Source organism: Pezoporus flaviventris, unplaced genomic scaffold, assembly GCF_033815535.1.
Source record: "Pezoporus flaviventris isolate CSIRO_AGI_PZ_B2104156 unplaced genomic scaffold, CSIRO_AGI_Pfla_v1 ptg000121l, whole genome shotgun sequence".
Taxonomy (NCBI): domain Eukaryota; kingdom Metazoa; phylum Chordata; class Aves; order Psittaciformes; family Psittacidae; genus Pezoporus; species Pezoporus flaviventris.
This window is the reverse complement of record NW_026892669.1, coordinates 1,013,318-1,030,757: the sequence shown is the minus strand read 5'-3', so window position 1 is coordinate 1,030,757 and position 17,440 is coordinate 1,013,318. Positions and strand designations below refer to the sequence as shown.

General features: G+C 45.8%; 1 non-coding gene across 1 annotated transcript; it reads left to right on the top strand.

Annotated features, from left to right (window-relative positions):
* The first annotated feature begins 16,779 nt into the window (after positions 1-16,779).
* Positions 16,780-16,932, top strand: LOC133282385 (5.8S ribosomal RNA). Its single transcript, XR_009747638.1, has one exon. It is a non-coding gene; the product is annotated as a 5.8S ribosomal RNA (ribosomal RNA).
* The last annotated feature ends 508 nt before the right edge of the window (positions 16,933-17,440 follow it).

Below are 17,440 nucleotides of genomic sequence, written 5' to 3'. Positions count from 1 at the left end.
TTATCACCCATATTGGGTTGGCCTGTCTGTTTCTCCTCGCCGCTTACAAATGGCGCCGGAACAGGGACGTGGACTACAGGGACCCGACTAGCGGGGACCTGGATACAGGGCCCCAGTTAGCGGGGACCCGGTTTACAGGGCCCTGGTTTAACGGGGACCCGGATACAGGGCCCCGGTTAACGGGGACCCGGATACAGGGCCCCGGTTTAACGGGGACCCGGATACAGGGCCCCGGTTAACGGGGACCCGGAACGGCGAGTGAGCGGTGCCGGCGGCAGTGGCCGGGGAGCGCGGGCAATGATGCTGCGGTGGCGTGATGGACCCGGGTGCTTGGACTAACCAAAAGGAATCCGCCGGGTCTAGTGGCTGTAGGGAAGGCTAAGGGATTTTTTGCAGATCCTAATACAATATTTGAGGAGAGTGAGTGGCAAAAGTTTGGTGATGAACTATTTGACTCAGTGCTTAATGATTATAAAAAGGCAAAGAAACTCGGTAAACCACGGAGGGAAGTAATGAACTGTATAAAAAGATACAAGGCAGAAAAGAAAACTGCAACGGTAGCAACGAAGAAACTAGGAACAGACGTGTCCGGTCGGTTGAAACCGGGGGAAGATTGCAACTCGTTCCCCACAACTCGTGGGAGCACAAGGTTTCCCACCCCCACCCCCTTCCTTTTCTCCTGCTCCATCAGAAGGTGCCGCGGAGGAGGTGTAACCCTCTGCTCCCCCACCACCCCGGTTCCGAAAGTAGGGACCTTGAAAAGGACAGAGAAAGTATATTAGAAGGTATACGCATGATAAATGTCGAGGAATCCGAAAGAAAGAGGATGGTGCCTTGGCGCCGGATCGATTGCGGCGCCATTTTGAAGCATGCAGTAGGAAATAGAGATCATGCGCTAGCGGGAGATTTAAAGGAACTGCAAGCCTCTCCAACCCACTATGCCCTAGAGTGAAAAAAAAAAAAAAAAAAAAAATTTAACTCAGTTACGAGGAGCCCCCGAATCCCCTGAATCCGAGCTAGATTCATATCCTCTGCTTCCAGACCCTGACTCTTCGTCTCCCAGGTCCGTCTGCTCAGACTCACTGGCCCTGGAGACGCTCAGCTGTAACAATGGGTAACCAAGGATGCGATCATTACTGGGGAATTTTCTGCAATGGGTATCTTTGCATATCCTGTGTTTACTACACAGCAGATGGCTAAAGAGTGGGAAGCTCTTGATCTCAAAATAGTTAAGGAGGCCTGACAAACAGTGACCACATATGCGTTAAAATCCTCTTACACTCAAGCTGTATATGTTATGATTTTTTCTTGCAAGTGACAGGGGGAGCCCATACAGTTTCTCTGTGATACTCATGTACTAGAAGTTGGTAAATATAAGCATGTCCAGGTTTCTAGCAACCCTTGGAGACCTTTGTAGATACTGCTGGCCACTTCTTCCAACATAGGCCGGCCAACCTGTGTCGGAATGAGTGTGCCTTTTGGTCAGTATAAAAGCCCAAGCCTCATGCGATGTGGGAGAGGCAGAGCCTCTGCGGGGACGCCTGCTAAGCTTGAGCCTGCCACCTCGCACTGCAATGATGCTTCTCGGAGCCGTTTTTCTGTTAGTCTCCACAGGGTCCTTGTGCCACGTTCTGTATGTGGGACTGTAGTGGGAGTAATGATGGCTTTTGCAGGGACTAAAAAAAAAAAAACAAACAAAAAAGAGGGGGGGAGAGAGAGTAATGATGCTGCACTTAACCTGTCTAACCTGTCTACTTCTCAAGAACTGAAGAACTGATAACCTGGGGGAGGGGGTATATTTGTGTCCTCCTGCCTACAGGTCCATGGCGACTGCCTGCAAAGTTTGTCAAGCCTTGCCATGAGCTGGACAGACGAATGGAAAAACCTGATGCCTCAGCTACAGGAGATGACCGTGAATACCCCAAGCAGAATGAGATAGAGGAAGAGAAAAACGAATGACTGCAAAACATCACTTGGGGGCAGATGAAAAGTAACATCCTGAATATGTGTGCTTGTAAAGTAGCTATTATTAGAGGTTGTGATTTTGTGTATAAAACCACCTGTATTTACTAGCTTGCTGCTAATAAGAAACTGCACCTTGTATAGATTTGTCACTTGTAAAAGAGATGTTAGAGTATGGAAATTTGCAGTAGCTGCTAGAAAAATGCTAAGGCAAAACCTAGGAAAATTTTAATACAATGGTAGTGTTATAAAGCAGGTGATGGAACAAATTTAAGAGGGGGGGGAGAATTCCACTGGTAAGAAATTTCTTTGGCTAGTCCCTTGCTGCCATCAGCATCTTCAACATGCTGCTGCACCCTGTAATAGTTACTCTGCTAATGTAAATTTGTGTGTGCCTTGCTGTAGTAGCAACTTGTTACTAGATGAAGCAGGTGAAACTGTGCATTGACAACAAGGTGCAAGGACTGAGGCTGACCAAATGCCTGCTACCACAATCAAGGGCAAGACTGGGTTGGCTTCTGTGTTTGCCACCAAGAAGAACCTTTAGCTCCGCTGTTGGCTTCAACCCAGCAGGCGTGGAGCGGTGGGGACACATGCCATGCCAGACCTTGATGTGAAGGATCAGAGAGCTATACAGCCTGTTACCAGAGAGCCATACAGCAGAAAAAAGGGGCAGGCCCAGTAGCCTGTAGTTGGCATATGTTGGAAATATAATCTAGCCCAGATCCCCTGCTCAAGTAGGGGCCATGAGAGGCCTGAAGAAGCTTAAGCAAGCAAGATAAGAGGCTGGAATTCACCAAATTAATGAGGACTGTGGACTGTTGGCAAGCTTTCAAGGTTGAGTTCTCACACCTGTGTTTAACCAATTATATGTTAGTCACTAAGGGTCTTCAAAACATGTATCCAATCATAATATGCCAAATCACTGTAAGTGCTTCAGCCAGGGCCTTGACTCAACTAAGCAGACTGGGTTGCTGAGTTGCTAAGCAGATAATTCTACATCGAAGGCAATTTCTGATTTGTTTTAATGTTGATTCTGTAAGACATGCAACACTGCAGAACCTTTTGTTGTTGGAACAGGGACATGGATGTGAAGAGTTTGATGGAATGTGTTGTATGAGTCTCTCTGATTATGCTAATTCGATGCACGCACAGCTGAGAACCCTGGCTCAGCTTACCCAGCAATAGTAAATGAGCAATATCCTAAGAATAACTAGATGGTTGTCTTCACAGGGCATTACAGGTTGAGTTAAACACTGCTGTTTAAAGTATTGCACTTATGTATCATTGTTAGGTTAATCATCGTAGCTATTAGACTTGCTTATAGTTGTGTGATAAAACAGGTGAACAGAATAACCCACAATGCCTTGCTCGCACAAAGGAAAAGGGGGGAATTGTTGCAGAATGACTCTAAGAGCAGGACCATAGAGCCCTGGAGGACTGTGCGAGCAAGGCAGGGGGTGGCCCCCACAGGTAACCGGAGACCGGACATGGGAGGAGAATGTGGAGGAAGCTGTGTGGGGCTAACCAATACTGTTGTGCCAAGGAGGAGCGGCTGAATACCACTCCTATATATATGTGAACTGTGTCACAAATAGAGGAGAAGTTGCTTATCACCCATATTGGGTTGGCCTGTCTGTTTCTCCTTGCCGCTTACATCCAGTATGCCAGCACTCAATTGTGGTGTGACTTCATTCAGGCCACGATAGCCTACAGTTAGCCTCCACTCTCCGTTAGACTTTTGCACTGGCTTTATGGGGCTATTAAAGGGTGAGAGGGTCCTACTGATCACTCCTTAGCTCTCCAGTCTATGGATCAGGTTATGGATGGGAATCAAGGAGTCTTGTGTGGTGCGATATTGCCGCCGGTGCACTGTTGTCGTCACAATTGGCACTTGTTGTAGCTTGTGGTCACAGCTGCTCAATTCCCTCAGTCTCCAAAGCAGCAATGCCAAAAGCCCATCAGTAGCCTTTTGGGTCTTTGAAGTACCCTCTCCTGAGGTCGTCTATGCCGAGGATGCATGTAGCCTCTGGACCAGTCACAATGGGGTGCTTTTGCCACTTCCTCCCAGTCAGGCTGATTTCAGCCTCCAGTACAGTCAACTCTTGAGATCCTCCTGTCACTACAGAAATATAAATGGGTTCCACCCCTTGACAGCTTGATGGCATCAGGGTACACTGTGCACTGATATCTACTAGAGCCTTATACTTCTGTGGGACTGATGTGTCAGGCCATCTGATCCACACAGTTCAGTAAGTGTGATTGTCCCCTACCTCCACCTGGTTGGAGGCAGGGCCCCTCTAATAGTCATCACATTGGTCACTTACAGGGGTTAGTCTTCTTTATCAGAGGAGCTGAAGTAAAATCAGCTCTTCCATTCCATCTGGGAACCTGCTCACCAGAGACTGAAGCTGCATCTTTTATGGGATGATCATCCTTGACCTTTGTTCTCCAATTCATGCACCCATTCCTCCAGAGCTGAGGTAGGTTTTCCATCCCACTTCCTCATGTCTTCTCCGTGATCCCACAGGTAAAACCTTAGGGTGGCCCGTGGAGTATACCTTCCATATCTTCTCTGTCGAGCACTAGGACGCTTTTTGTTAATGGCTGACACATGGGTTTGTACACGTGAGGAGCTGGATAAATCAGATAGATAGTCTCTCAATTGTTTGAACTCCTGAGACAGTTTTTCCACAGCTGAAATGATGGAAGGGGTGAGATTGTCTTCGAACTCTTGGAGTTTATGAATCATTTCATCCACTGTTGGTGGTACTATGTCGTTCCAGGTTACTGTTGCCAATTAGTGGGCATTTGATGACGGTGCATTACGCGTAAATTTCCACCACATGGGTTGTGTACATTCCACTTCATCTGGTTCTGTGTGTGCATTCCTGGCATCTGGCCTGAGATATAGATCATCTTTACAATGGCTAATTCCTTCAGAGTCTGGATGCCTTTCTCTAATGTGGTCCACTTGGCCGAACGACTCATAACATTGTCCTTGTATGGAAATCATTCTTTCTGAGCTGCCAAGAGCCACCTCCAAAGGCTGAGGGACCATTTCTCTTTTGCAATTGCTTTTCCAATTTCCCCTTCCCTAGCAAGTGTTCCCAGCTGCTTAGGTTCCCTACCTTCTAGTTCGTGACCGTTGTCTTCATTGTCCCAGCATCAGAGCAACCAAGTGATGATGTGCTCCCCTGGTTGACAGGTAAAATCTTTTCGCATATTCCGTAGCTCGGTTGAGGTCTGGGGTCGAGAAATCACCTCTTCTTCTTCCTCTAATTCATGTGATAATGACTCCTGATCAGACGCTGTTCCGGATAGTGAGTACATTGTTTCTTTTTTGCTTTTCCCCTTGCATACAGGGGCAGCTGATATTGGCTCGAATTGCTCCACTGGTTTAGCTGCAGTGATTATCACCGTGGTTGGAGTGCATGCAGTATCTGGTGTCGGGGTTTGAGTAGTTGCTATACTTGTCGCTGGGGTTGGTGTAGTTGCTGTACTTGCAGTTGGAGTAGCTGCGTTGTCTGTTGCTTTGCCATCAGATCCAGAGACATTTTTTTCCCGTTGAAGGTGATGGATAATGTTGAACAGGGCTCTGTAAGCATAGGCCAAGCCCCAGCACTTTGCCATGATTTGTCCCTCTCTCTTATGACCAGGTTGACAACACACCTCATTTAAGTGTTTTACTAGTTTTTCTGGATTTTTCACTTGTTTAGTGGTGAAGTTCCAAAGTACTGGAGGGGCCCACTGACCTACATGCTTGCCCATACTATCCCCCACACCCTGCCACTCATGATTTTCCAGCCTTGGGGAAAATCTCTTGGTCCTCCTAGATTGTCTTCTAACCCGAGACAAGACCGAAACCTGACTCTTCTTAACTTTTGAGATCAGACAAAATGGTCATGGGTAAAACACACACTGTGTACATGTGCCAATATGGTAATCCCCATCATAATCATCAGGCAGGTCTCAAGGGTACCCGAAGGCCATTCAAAACATTCAGAACTCTCAAATGGTGCTGTAAATAGTCTGGTGGGGGAGCTGGGAATGTAAGGGAATGTCTCTTTCACAGGTTGACCACCTGAGGAGGGGAAAAAAAGATGTGTAATTGCTAAACACTTCTATTATCTACCTCCCAAAGTATAGAGGTGGTGACCACACTGAGAATACAAGCCAGATTAGTTTCATGTTCAATGAGTCTATTGTGTTACAAGTCATTACTCTAAAGTACAATAAAACAAGAACCTTAACCCAAGCCCCCCAGCTGATAAACACTAAAACCGCAAATACTGGCTGTAAGTAAGGTACGACATGCTGAAACTCTGAGGTCAAGGACAACAACTTTGAGAGCCAAAAAATCATAATTGTGATGAGTGACTATTAATCTGAAACAGTAAATGCTTTTCACAAATAGGTTTAGACACGCTCTGGTCAGATCTGTCGTTATCTCAACCCTTCATGCCTCACTTTGGGTGCCAAAAAGAACTGTCGTGGTTTAAGCCCAGCCAGCAACTCAGAATCACGCAGCCACTCACACACTCTCCCCCCTTCCTCCCCCCGCTCCCAGAGGGATGGGGAGGAGAATCAAAAGAATGCAACTCCCATGGGTTGAGACAAGAACAGTCCAGCAACCAATGTACAACACAAATCACCACCACTACCACCAATGACAACAATGATAAAGGAGATAACAAGGGAAGAGAACATCACCACTCACCACTCACCAAACAATACCCAGCCTGACCCGAGCAGCGATTTGGGCCTTCCAGGTAACTGCTCCCAGTTTATATAGTGGGCATGACGTGCTGTGGTATGGAATACCCCTTTGGCTAGTTTGGGTCAGGTGTCCTGTCTCTGCTTCCTCCCGACTTCACCTCCTCTCTGGCAGAGCATGAGACTCAGAAAGTCCTTGGTCAGAGTAAGCATCGCTTAGCAACAACTAAAAACATCGGTGTTATCAGTGTTTTTCCCAGGCTGAAAGTCAAAAACACAGCACTGTGCCACCTACTAAGAAGGAAAAAAATGACTGGTACAGCTGAACCCAGAACAACAGTAATGCAGATAATTTCTGAGAAAGGGAGCAGACACAGAGGGCTTTACCTTGCTGATAGGAGGGTTATTTTTAACTTTTGGACTAGCTGAAAAAGAGGAAAATGCTTGCAAAAGAACGGGAGGGTTTGTGAATCAGATCACAGTATATACAGGAGAGGAGAGTCGCTAGAGAAAGGCCAAGGTAAAAGCGATGCTAGAGCCCCCTTAGGCCAAGCAAAGCTCAGATGTATCTACCAACACTGACACATCCGAAAGCATTAGATTCAGTGACAGCTGCTGCACATCTGATGGATCTCTGCTGAGCAGATTTGACACATCCCAGCTGGGTCAGACATACTGCACATTTGCACACAGGCTCTGTAGCGTATGAGCAATGAAGTTGATGCGGTGGTCTCTTTGCATATGTGATTCAGCATTCCTGTGAAATGGCCATTTGTTCAGGATATCCAGATATCCAGAATTTGGACAAATCTATGCAGTCACTTCTCAAAGCAGCACAGAGAGATTTTCTGCTGTAAGCAACAGACTAGTATCCACGCTGGGAGAGCTGGCAGGTGTGCTGAACATGCCTGGATCCAATGCAGTTGGGACCTAAACACAGCTGCGTGTGAGCTCTACCAGGAAGATGCAACAATTGAACTATTCCCAAAGCCTGCATAGAATAACAAGATTGGGTTCACAAAGCCTAGTCCTATTAGCTGGGGGTGGAGAGAAAAAAACATTTGTATGAAGGTCAAATGGAGTAATACTCTGGTAATACAGTTATTCTTACAGGCACCTTTTACTCATTCACATTCAGTCCCTACCCTCTCTCTCAGATTTGTCTGTTCTTCACTTCCATCCTGCCTTCTCCAGCTTTGCTCCTTCTTATTCCTTTCTTTCTGGTTTCCCCTTCCTCTGTGGATATGTAGACTCCAGCTTCTCATTTTAACTCCTTTCCCATGAGACAGTGTTTCTGCAGCTGCATTTCTTACTTAACAGGATTTTTTTTTTTTTCCTTAACAGCATACTAGGAAGGTAGGCCCCAGTGCAATTGGGGATACACATGTCAACAACTGGCTCTCATGAAAACTGCAGAGCTGAAAGTTTGCTGCATCTGTATTTTATTTTATTTTAAGCAACTTAGTATCTTGTACAAATTCCTGTTAAAAGTCAGGGTGTCAGTTCTTGTCTTTGAGTTTTGTGGACACCTAGAGCTGTTTGTGAGACTGGATTCTGTAGTTAATGTTCTTGGGTGAATGAATAAAATATGCAGTTTAATAAAAGTTGAAGCAATGTGGATATTAACCAAAAATAATAGCACAGAGCAGTTTTCCTGGCCTTCATCCTGTATAGAGTCAATGGGAATTTCTTCATTGGTTTCAGCGGGATTTTCATCAAGTCTGTTGAGAATACTGTACCAACCCCCCACTTCAGAAATCAAGCTTTATAATAGGCAGTACAAAACATGAAGTAAGAATTATCAGGAAAAAATATTGGGCTGAAGCCAAAGGCCAGCAGAAATTAGTTGTCATGGAAGGCTCAAAGGCTGTTAAGGTTCTGTCTAGCTGATAAAGGTGCCTGGCAGTGCAGTTTACACACAAGACACTACATGTTGAGCTGTGATGGGTAGTCATGGGATCACAGTATTTCAAGAGTGTCTGGGTTCTCCAAATGTGAACTCAAATGGAAGGTGCTTTAGGTGACATCACACTGCCAGTGACATTAAAAAGAGGCTTCAATGTTCATGTTCATTAATGGAGAAAAACCAAAAAATCTGAGTCACTAGCCACAAACTATTTTGCAAAGTATGTGCACGATGCTAGATGTCTTGAGATGTTTATAGAAGCAGAAGCAGACACCGAAAGCAAAATAATGAAAATTAAACATTTCCTTGCTCATTCAAGATTAATGATGTCAAGTTTAATCACTGCCATAAAAATACCCAAATAAATAGATTAGGCAAGTATTATCTGAGTATTTGCCTGGCTATCTGGCTTCCTCAGGATCATTAATTATTGACTTTTCAAAACTTGCTTCTAATTGACTTTAACTTCACAATATCATAGAATAAGTTAAGTTGCAAGGAATGTCTAGGTTTTCTGAATCACTTGCCAAGTTTCTTTCCACCCAGTGCATATGTAACACAGAATAATCACCCTCAGATCTGACATGCAGTAAGAATTCAGAAGATGTGATTAGATCAGTTAGTTTAGAAACACTGCCTCTAAATGTTCCCATGTCTTTTCTTGAGAAAAAGCAAGAGTTTAGTGCATCATCTCTTCTCTAACCTCTTCTACAATTTGGAAAACAATGACACCAATGAATAAAACATTTAGTCAGAAAAAAAGGGGTTAAATGCTTTTATAAAAGAAAAAATAGTCAATGGCAACCATAGCTCTCCTACTGAATATTTTTGCATAAAGTTTCTATTTGTATGAAGCTAAAAGAACTGTCGTGGTTTAAACCAGGCCAGACAACTCGTTCATTCACTCCTCCCCCTTTTCCTCCCTCTTTCTTTCCTTCCCACCTGCCCCTTCCCCGCTCCTGGAGGGATGGGGAGGAGAAATGAAAGAATGTAACTCTGTCATGGTTTAAACCCAGCCAGACACTTGTTAACTCACTCCCAGGGAGTGGTGCCAGGTTGGAAGCAGTCGAGGCCCGTGTCCCCCCACCCCAGGGGCTATCCCGTTCCCCACTCCAGGAGGGATGGGGAGGAGAATCGAAAGAATGCAACTCCCACGGGTTGAGACAAGAACAGTCCAGCAACCAATGTACAACAAAAATCACCACTGCTACCACCAACGACAACGATAAGAGAAAATAACAAGGGGAGAGAATACGATACCACACACTGAAAAACTAGTCCGACCCACAAGACACTGTGTCCTTCCAGGTAACTCCCAGCTACACCCCCGGTCATGACGTGCTGTGGTATGGAATACCTCTTTAGCTAGCTTGGGTCAGGTGTCCTGACTCTGCTTCCTCCCGACTTCTCCCCTCATCCCTGGCAGATAATGAGCCTCACAAAGTCCTTGGTCAGGGTAAACATTACTTAGCAACAAACAACTGAAAACATCGGTGTTATCAACACTGTGCCCATGCTGAAAGTCAAAACACAATGCTGTACCACCTACCAAGAAGGACAAAAATTGACTGCTACCGTTAAACCCAGGACAGTATCCACCCCTTATTCCATACCATTCATGTCATATATTTTCAATATAGCAACGCTCTCACATATATATACATCCACATACACACACAGACTGAGAGAAAGAGATCATTTTCTTAGTGCATGGACCAATCCCTATAATGCTGCTGAGTCCATTCGGTCCATGAAGCCAGGTTCCATCCCTTGTAACAATCTTTCAGGGCAGGAAAGGCTGTGTGCAGTGTTGGATCTTTGCCTGCTGATGCTGATCTTTACTGCAGAACTCTTCTGGTTCTATCAAAGTTCATTCTCCGTTTGGATGATGGTTGGAGGGAAGTCAGGGCTAGTCGCTGGTGACCTGAAGACATCTAGTTGATGAGCTATAAAAGTATTACACAGCAGGCAAAAGCATACAATTAAGTTCATTGGCTGTTTTCCCCTAAAATCAAATCCCCTCGGACTTCCCCATCTTCCCGCATTACCCACCAAGTATATCCAGGTCCCTGAGCAAAAGCAATCCCACGAGTGGGTTTGCCTTTACCTGAAGCAGGAATAACCCAGACTGTCTTCCCCAGAAAATTCCTCATATGCGCCACAGGAACTTTGTCCCCCTCTACAATATGTAAAAATTCTGACTGGGCTTTGTGGAGACAGTGTTCTCACAGGAGAATGGATATTTGGTACATGAACTCTGAATAATCACAAAAGATACAGCAAGGCCATGAGAGGCCCAAGAAAGCTTAAGCAAGCAAGATAAGAAGAAGCTGGAATTCACGTAGTTAAGCTCACACCTGTGCTTAACCAATTATATGTTAGTCACTAAGGGTCTTCAAGACATGTATCCAATCATAATATGCCAAATCACTGTAAGTGCATGTAAGCAATAGTATATAAGGAGTTAAGGCTTTGCAATAAACGGCTTTGGTCAGATCATATTTATCTCTGACTGAGTTCATATATTTTCTGTGGCAAATGGCGACCAACGTGGGGCCCCCCATAGTTTTCATATTGAAACTGAAGGAATTAAAGCGCGTGGTACCAAAGAAAGTGGAAAACGCGCAGACACAGGGACGTCAGCGGGGTTCGATCCGGCAGGACCAGGATCGGGAGGTAGACGCCTCGGAACAGAGCCTTGTGAGCCTGGAAGACACTGTGCAGTGCAAATAAGGTAACAGCCGATGGGTCTGGAAGAGGATTAGGATGGGGAATCAATTAAGTAAAGAAGAAATGGCCATCCTTAAGCTCTTCCAGCATATCCTCTCTGAGAGAGGGATAGAGTATGACAATATTCTGTCCAAAAGACTATTGCTCTGGAGTAAAGAAAAAGAGCTGATCCAGGGGGTTAGTGAAGCCTTTGAGCTTGGGACTTGGGAAAAAAATTCCTGAGGAAGAAGCCTCTGTTTTATGGATGTTTTCAGTCCTTATTAAGGTGAAGGGAGTAACCTTTAAAGAGACAGACTTAAATTTAATGTTGAAGTGGTTGAGGACGCATTATCCAGAGATTGATGAGTCTACCGTATTTGAGGTCTTTTTGTGGAATGACGTAAGAGTTAAATTGTGGGACGCAGCCACAAAAGGCAATGACACCTTTTGACTCTCATTTGGAGAACTATTTTAGAGACGTTAAGATCCAAAGATCAAAAAAAAAAAAACAACAAAGGAGTTCGTGGAGCCCAGTACCCCCACTCCCCCGAACCTCCGCCAATTGCCGCCACGACTGCGAAGACTGAGGACAGAGATGAAGATGATCCTTTTGACCCAGGCCCTATTGACCCCGAGAAGGAGCCTGTGCACATCCATCAGACTGCTGTTGCTGCTCCTGAGGTTCTGATGCTGACCTGGATGGTCCTTTTGACCTGGGGCCTATTCATCCGGAAAAGGAGCCTGATTTATATCCCCCAGATCCTCATGTAAAATGCACCGCTGTAAAGGGAGAAGCGAGACAGGTGGGGGATGCAGATGTATTGTGTGCTTTCCTGGTGGTGTATGTGCTAGATCAAGACCTGCGGTGGGAAGGTCTCTCGTATGCTCTTTTCGGGGTATCGGGCGAACTGTGGCAGACCGTAGACTTGGGACCCCATATACAACTCATGTGATACAGTCTCTCTGTGATACTCATGTACTAGAAGTTGGTAAATATAAGTGTGTCAATGTTTCTATCGACCTTTGGAGACCTTTATAGATACTGCTGGCCATTTCTTCCAACATAGGCAGGCCACAAGTGTTGGAATGAGTGTGCATTTTGGTCAGTATAAAAGCCCAAGTCTCATGTGATGTGGGGGGATGCCCGCTAAGGTTGAACCTGCCAACTTGCACTGTGATGATGCTTCCCGGAGCTGGTTTCCTGATAGCCTTCACAGGGTCCTTGTGCCACGTTCTGTACGTGGGACTGTGTAGTGGGAGTAATGATTGTCTGGATTTTGTGCTTCAAATACTGTAGTTGTGTAGAGTGTGCTTGTGGGATCCCATACATGTGTGTGTGCGTGTGATGAGGGCAGACAATGTTCTGTGTATTTTTTGTTGTTGGGTTCATGTAAAAGCTTTTAACAGGTAGCAGTCTAACATTTTGGGCAAGAAAGGGTTAAAGAAAACGTGCGGTTGCCAGCAGGCATTTATGGTTGCTGCTGAAGCAGGCAGGCAGCTGTAGCTGCTGCCGAGCAGGCAGGCTTTTATAGCTGCTGCTGAGCAGGCCGGCGTTTGCAGCTGTGCAAAGCAGGGTAAATGACTTTGGGAAAAAAAAAAAAAAGGTATTTGATTAGAGCTCGGTACCCCTGTTCAAAAGAAGCTGCCCTCCAATTCGGCTCCCAGTGCTCCACCAGCAGAACGGCCAGGATGGATGCCAGAGCCGAGGAGTGAAAGAAAGAAAAACAAAACAACCAAACAAAAAAAAAAAACAAAACACAAAAAGCCCTCTCAGTCTATTGAGGTATTGAGGCAGTTTGTAGAGACACCACAGACAAAGCCTAAAGAGCACCTACAACACAGTGGGTGCTTGGAAGGAGGCTTGCTTAGTATGTTTAAAGTAACCTGGGGGTGAATCCAAGACTTGGAGGAACAGATAGATCGGTTGAAATAAGAACTGCTAACTAAAAAAGCGAGAGGGTAGTGCAACCACAAGATTTATGAGCCGTCCCCTAAGCAGCATCAGGGTGGCAGAGAAAAAAAATAAAAAGGGCAATGATGCAGCAAAGTCCTCGACTGTTAACAATGTGCAGTTAAACCTGTCTACTTCTCAAGAACTGATAACCTGGAGGAGGGAGTATACTTGTGTCCTCCTGCCTACAGGTCTAAGGCGACTGAAAAGTAACAGCTTGAATATGTGTGCTTGTAAATTAGATATTATTAGAGGCTTTGATTTTGTGTATAAAACCACTTGTATTTACTAGTCAGTTGCTAATAAGAAACTACACCTTGTATTGTATAGATTTGTCACTTGTAAAAGAGATGTTAGAGCATGCAAATTTGCAGCAGCTGCTAGAAAATGCTAGGGGAAAAGCTGGAAAGATTCTAATACAATGGTAGTGTTATAAAGCAGGTAATGGAACAAATTAAGAGGGTGGGAGAACTCCACTGGTAAGAAATTTTTTTGTCAGGTCCCTTGCTGCCATCAGCATCTTCAACATGCTGCTGCACCCTGTAATAGTTACTATGCTAATGTAAATCTGTGTGTCCTTTGCCATAGTAGCGACTTGTTATTGGATGAAGCAGATGAAACTCTGCATTGACAACAAGGTGAAAAGGACAGAGGTTAGCCAAAAGCCTGCTACCACAGTCAAGGGCAAGACTGGGTTGGCCTCTGTGTTTGCCACCAAGAAGAACCTTTAGCTCCGCTGTTGGCTGCAACCCGGCAGGTGTGGAGTGGTGGGGACACATGCCATGCCAGACCTTGATGTGAAGGATGGCCTCCCCTGTTATCAGAGAGCCATACGGCAGAAAAAGGGCAGGCCCAGCAGCCTGTAGTTGGCATATGTTAGAGATATGGTCTAGCCCAAAATCCCCTGCTCAAGAAGGGTCATCCAAAACATATATAAAACAAAAATGGGGAGATGTGGAGGCAGTGTTCTCACAGGAGAATGGATAATTGGTACATGAGCTCTGAATAATCCTGAAAGATACAGCAAGGCCATGAGAAGCCCAAGGAAGCTTAAGCAAGCAAGATAAGAAGAAGCTGGAATTCACCGAGTTATGAGAACTGTGGACTGTTGGCAAGCTTTCGAGATCAAGTTCTCACACCTGTGCTTAACCAATTATGTGTTAGTCACTAAGGGTCTTCAAGACATGTATCCAATCATAATATGCCAAATCACTGTAAGTGCGTGTAAGCAATTGTATATAAGGAGTTAAGGCTTTGTAATAAACGGCTTTGGTCTGATCATATTTATCTCTGACTGAGTCCATATATTTTCTGCAGCAGGGCTGGGCCAGCCCTGTTGGCAGATCCTCTGGTGTTGACCAACCAGGTGGCCTTTGGTAAGCGTGAATCCCAATGCTTGGAAATTCCCCCACCCATTGCTCTCAGTGTAGTTTTTAACAGCCCATTGTACCGTTCGATTTTCCTGGAGCCTGGTGCATGGTAGGGGATGTGATATATCCACTCAGTGTCATGCTCTTTGGCTCAAGTGTCTATAAGGTTGTTCCCGAAAGGAGTCCCACTGAATGACTCAATTCTCTCTGGGGTGCCGTGTCGCCACAAAATCTGTTTCTCAAAGCCCAGGATAGTGTTCTGGGCAGTGGCATGGGGCACAGTGTATGTTTCCAGCCACCCGGTGGTTGCTTCCACCATGGTAAGAACATGGCGCTTGCCTTGGCGGGTTAGTGGCAGTTTGATATAGTCAGTCAGCTGAGGCCTCCCCGTATTTATACTTCAGCCATCGTCCTCCATACCAAAGGGGCTTTAACCGTTTGGCTTGTTTAATTGCTGCACATGCTTCATACTCATGAATAACCTGTGCAATAGTGTCCATTGTTAAGTCCACCCCTCGATCACGGGCCCATCTATATGTTGCATCTCTGCCCTGATGGCCTGAAGTGTCATGGGCCCACCGGGCCAAAAATAATTCACCTTTATGTTGCCAATCTAAGTCCATCTGATCCACTTCAATCTTAGCAGCTTTATTCACTTTGTTGTTGTGGTGTTCCTCAGTGGCCCGAGTGGGTACATGGGCATCTATATGACGTACCTTCACCACCAGGTTCTGCACCCGGGCAGCAATATCTTTCCACAGTGCAGCAGCCCAGATGGGTTTACCTCTGTGTTGCCAGTTGCTCTGCTTCCATTGCTGCAACCACCCCCACAGCTGGTCTTGGTGCAGTACAAGACACTGAGAAGCCAAATCCTGCTCCTGCCAATGCCAATCACCACATTATAGCTGCTCATGCTCACCCGGACACACAGTGCGCCAGCTCACATTCAGCCAGCCCAGGGAGCCAGAGCCCAGCAGGGCCATGTGGGGAACAGTGTTACTGTTGCCAATGAATGGGCATATGATGACGGTGCATTCCGTGTAAGTTTTTGACACATGGGTCGTGTACATTCAACTTCATCTGGATCTATATGTGTATCCCCGTTATTCGGCTTGATGTGATAGATCATCTCTACGATGGCTGATTGCCTCAGAGACTGGATGCCTTTGTTTAAAGTAGTCCACTTGGCCAAACGACTCATAACATTGCCCTTGTATGGAAACCTTTCTTTCACAGCTGCCAAGAGCCACCTCCAAAGACTGAGGGGCATTTTCTCTCTTGCAATTGCTTTGTCAATTCCCCCTTCTCTAGCAAGTGATCCCAGCTGCTTGGCTTTTGTACTTTCTAGTTCGTGACCATCGGCCCCATTGTCTCAGCATCGAAGTAACCAGGTGATGATGTGCTCCCCTGGTTGACGGGTAAAATCTTTTTGCATATTTCATAGCTCAGTTGAGGTCCGAGGTCGAGAAGTCACTTCTTCTTCTTTGTCATGTGATCATGACTCCTGATCAGATTCTAGACTGGGTGTTGAATACATTGTTTCTTCATCTTGCTTCACCCTTCTTGCCTCTATTTTGCTTTTTCGCTTGTGTACAGGGGCAAACGATATTGGTACAAATTGGTCCTATGGTTTGGCTGCAGTGATTATCACTGTGGTTTGAGTTGTGACTGTACTTGTTGCTGGCGGTGGTGTAGCTGCTGTGCTAGGAGCTGGAGTAGCTGCACTGACTGTTGCTTTGCCCTCAGATCCAGGCACATTTTTTTCCACAGCTGAGATGATGGAAGGGGTGAAATTGTCTTCGAACTCTCGGAGTTTATGAATCATTTCATTCACAGTTAGTGGTACTATGTCATTCCAAGCTACTGTTTTCAAAGCAGTGCTGCAATGTGTGCTCTGACAGCAGCTCCTGCTTTTGTGATGCCCTCAGAAATCCATGACTGAAAGCAGACTGACACTGCTCATGGGTTTAGAAACCAGCCCAGAGCTGGGTAAAGATGCTGAGGGTTTAGGGAATTACTCCAGTGCATCTGATGATGCTACACCACAGTGCATTTTATGCTTGCTCACCCCTCCAAACCCCCAAAGGAGAGCAAATGTGGTGGGGTATGAGGGTAAACAGCACAAGTCCTTGACGGTTAAAACTCTGCCACTAACCGAGCCCAACCATGCTTAGCGATGGATCTCTTGGCTCGTGCGTCGATGAAGAACGCAGCTAGCTGCGAGAATTAATATGAATTGCAGGACACATTGATCATCGACATTTCGAATGCACTTGCGGACCCGGGTTCCTCCTGGGGCCATGCCTGTCTGAGCGTCGCTGTGGGGGTGGTGTAGCTGCTGTGCTTGGAGCTGGAGTAGCTGCATTGGCTGTTGCTTTGCCCTCAAATCCAGCGACATTTGTTTCCTTTTGAAGGTGCTGGATAGTGTTGAAAAAGGCAAAGTATAGGCCAAGACCCAGTACGTTGACATGATTTGTCCGTCTCTGGTATGGCCAGAATGACCACACACCTCATTTAAGTGTTTTACTAATTCTTCTGGATTTTGCAGTTGTTTGGTGGTGAAATTCCAAAGTACTGGAGGGGCCCACTGACCTAGATACTTGCCCATACTATCCCACACACCCTGCCACTCATGGCTGTCCAGCCTCAGGGAAAATCTCTTGGTCCTCCTATATTGTTGTTTAACCCCAGTCAAGGCCCAAACCTGACTCTGATTAACTTTTGAAATCAGATGAAATGGTCATGGGCAAAATACACTCTGTATGCCTGCCAACATGGTGATCCCCATCACAATCAGGAAACAAGTCTCAACAGCATTAAAAGGCC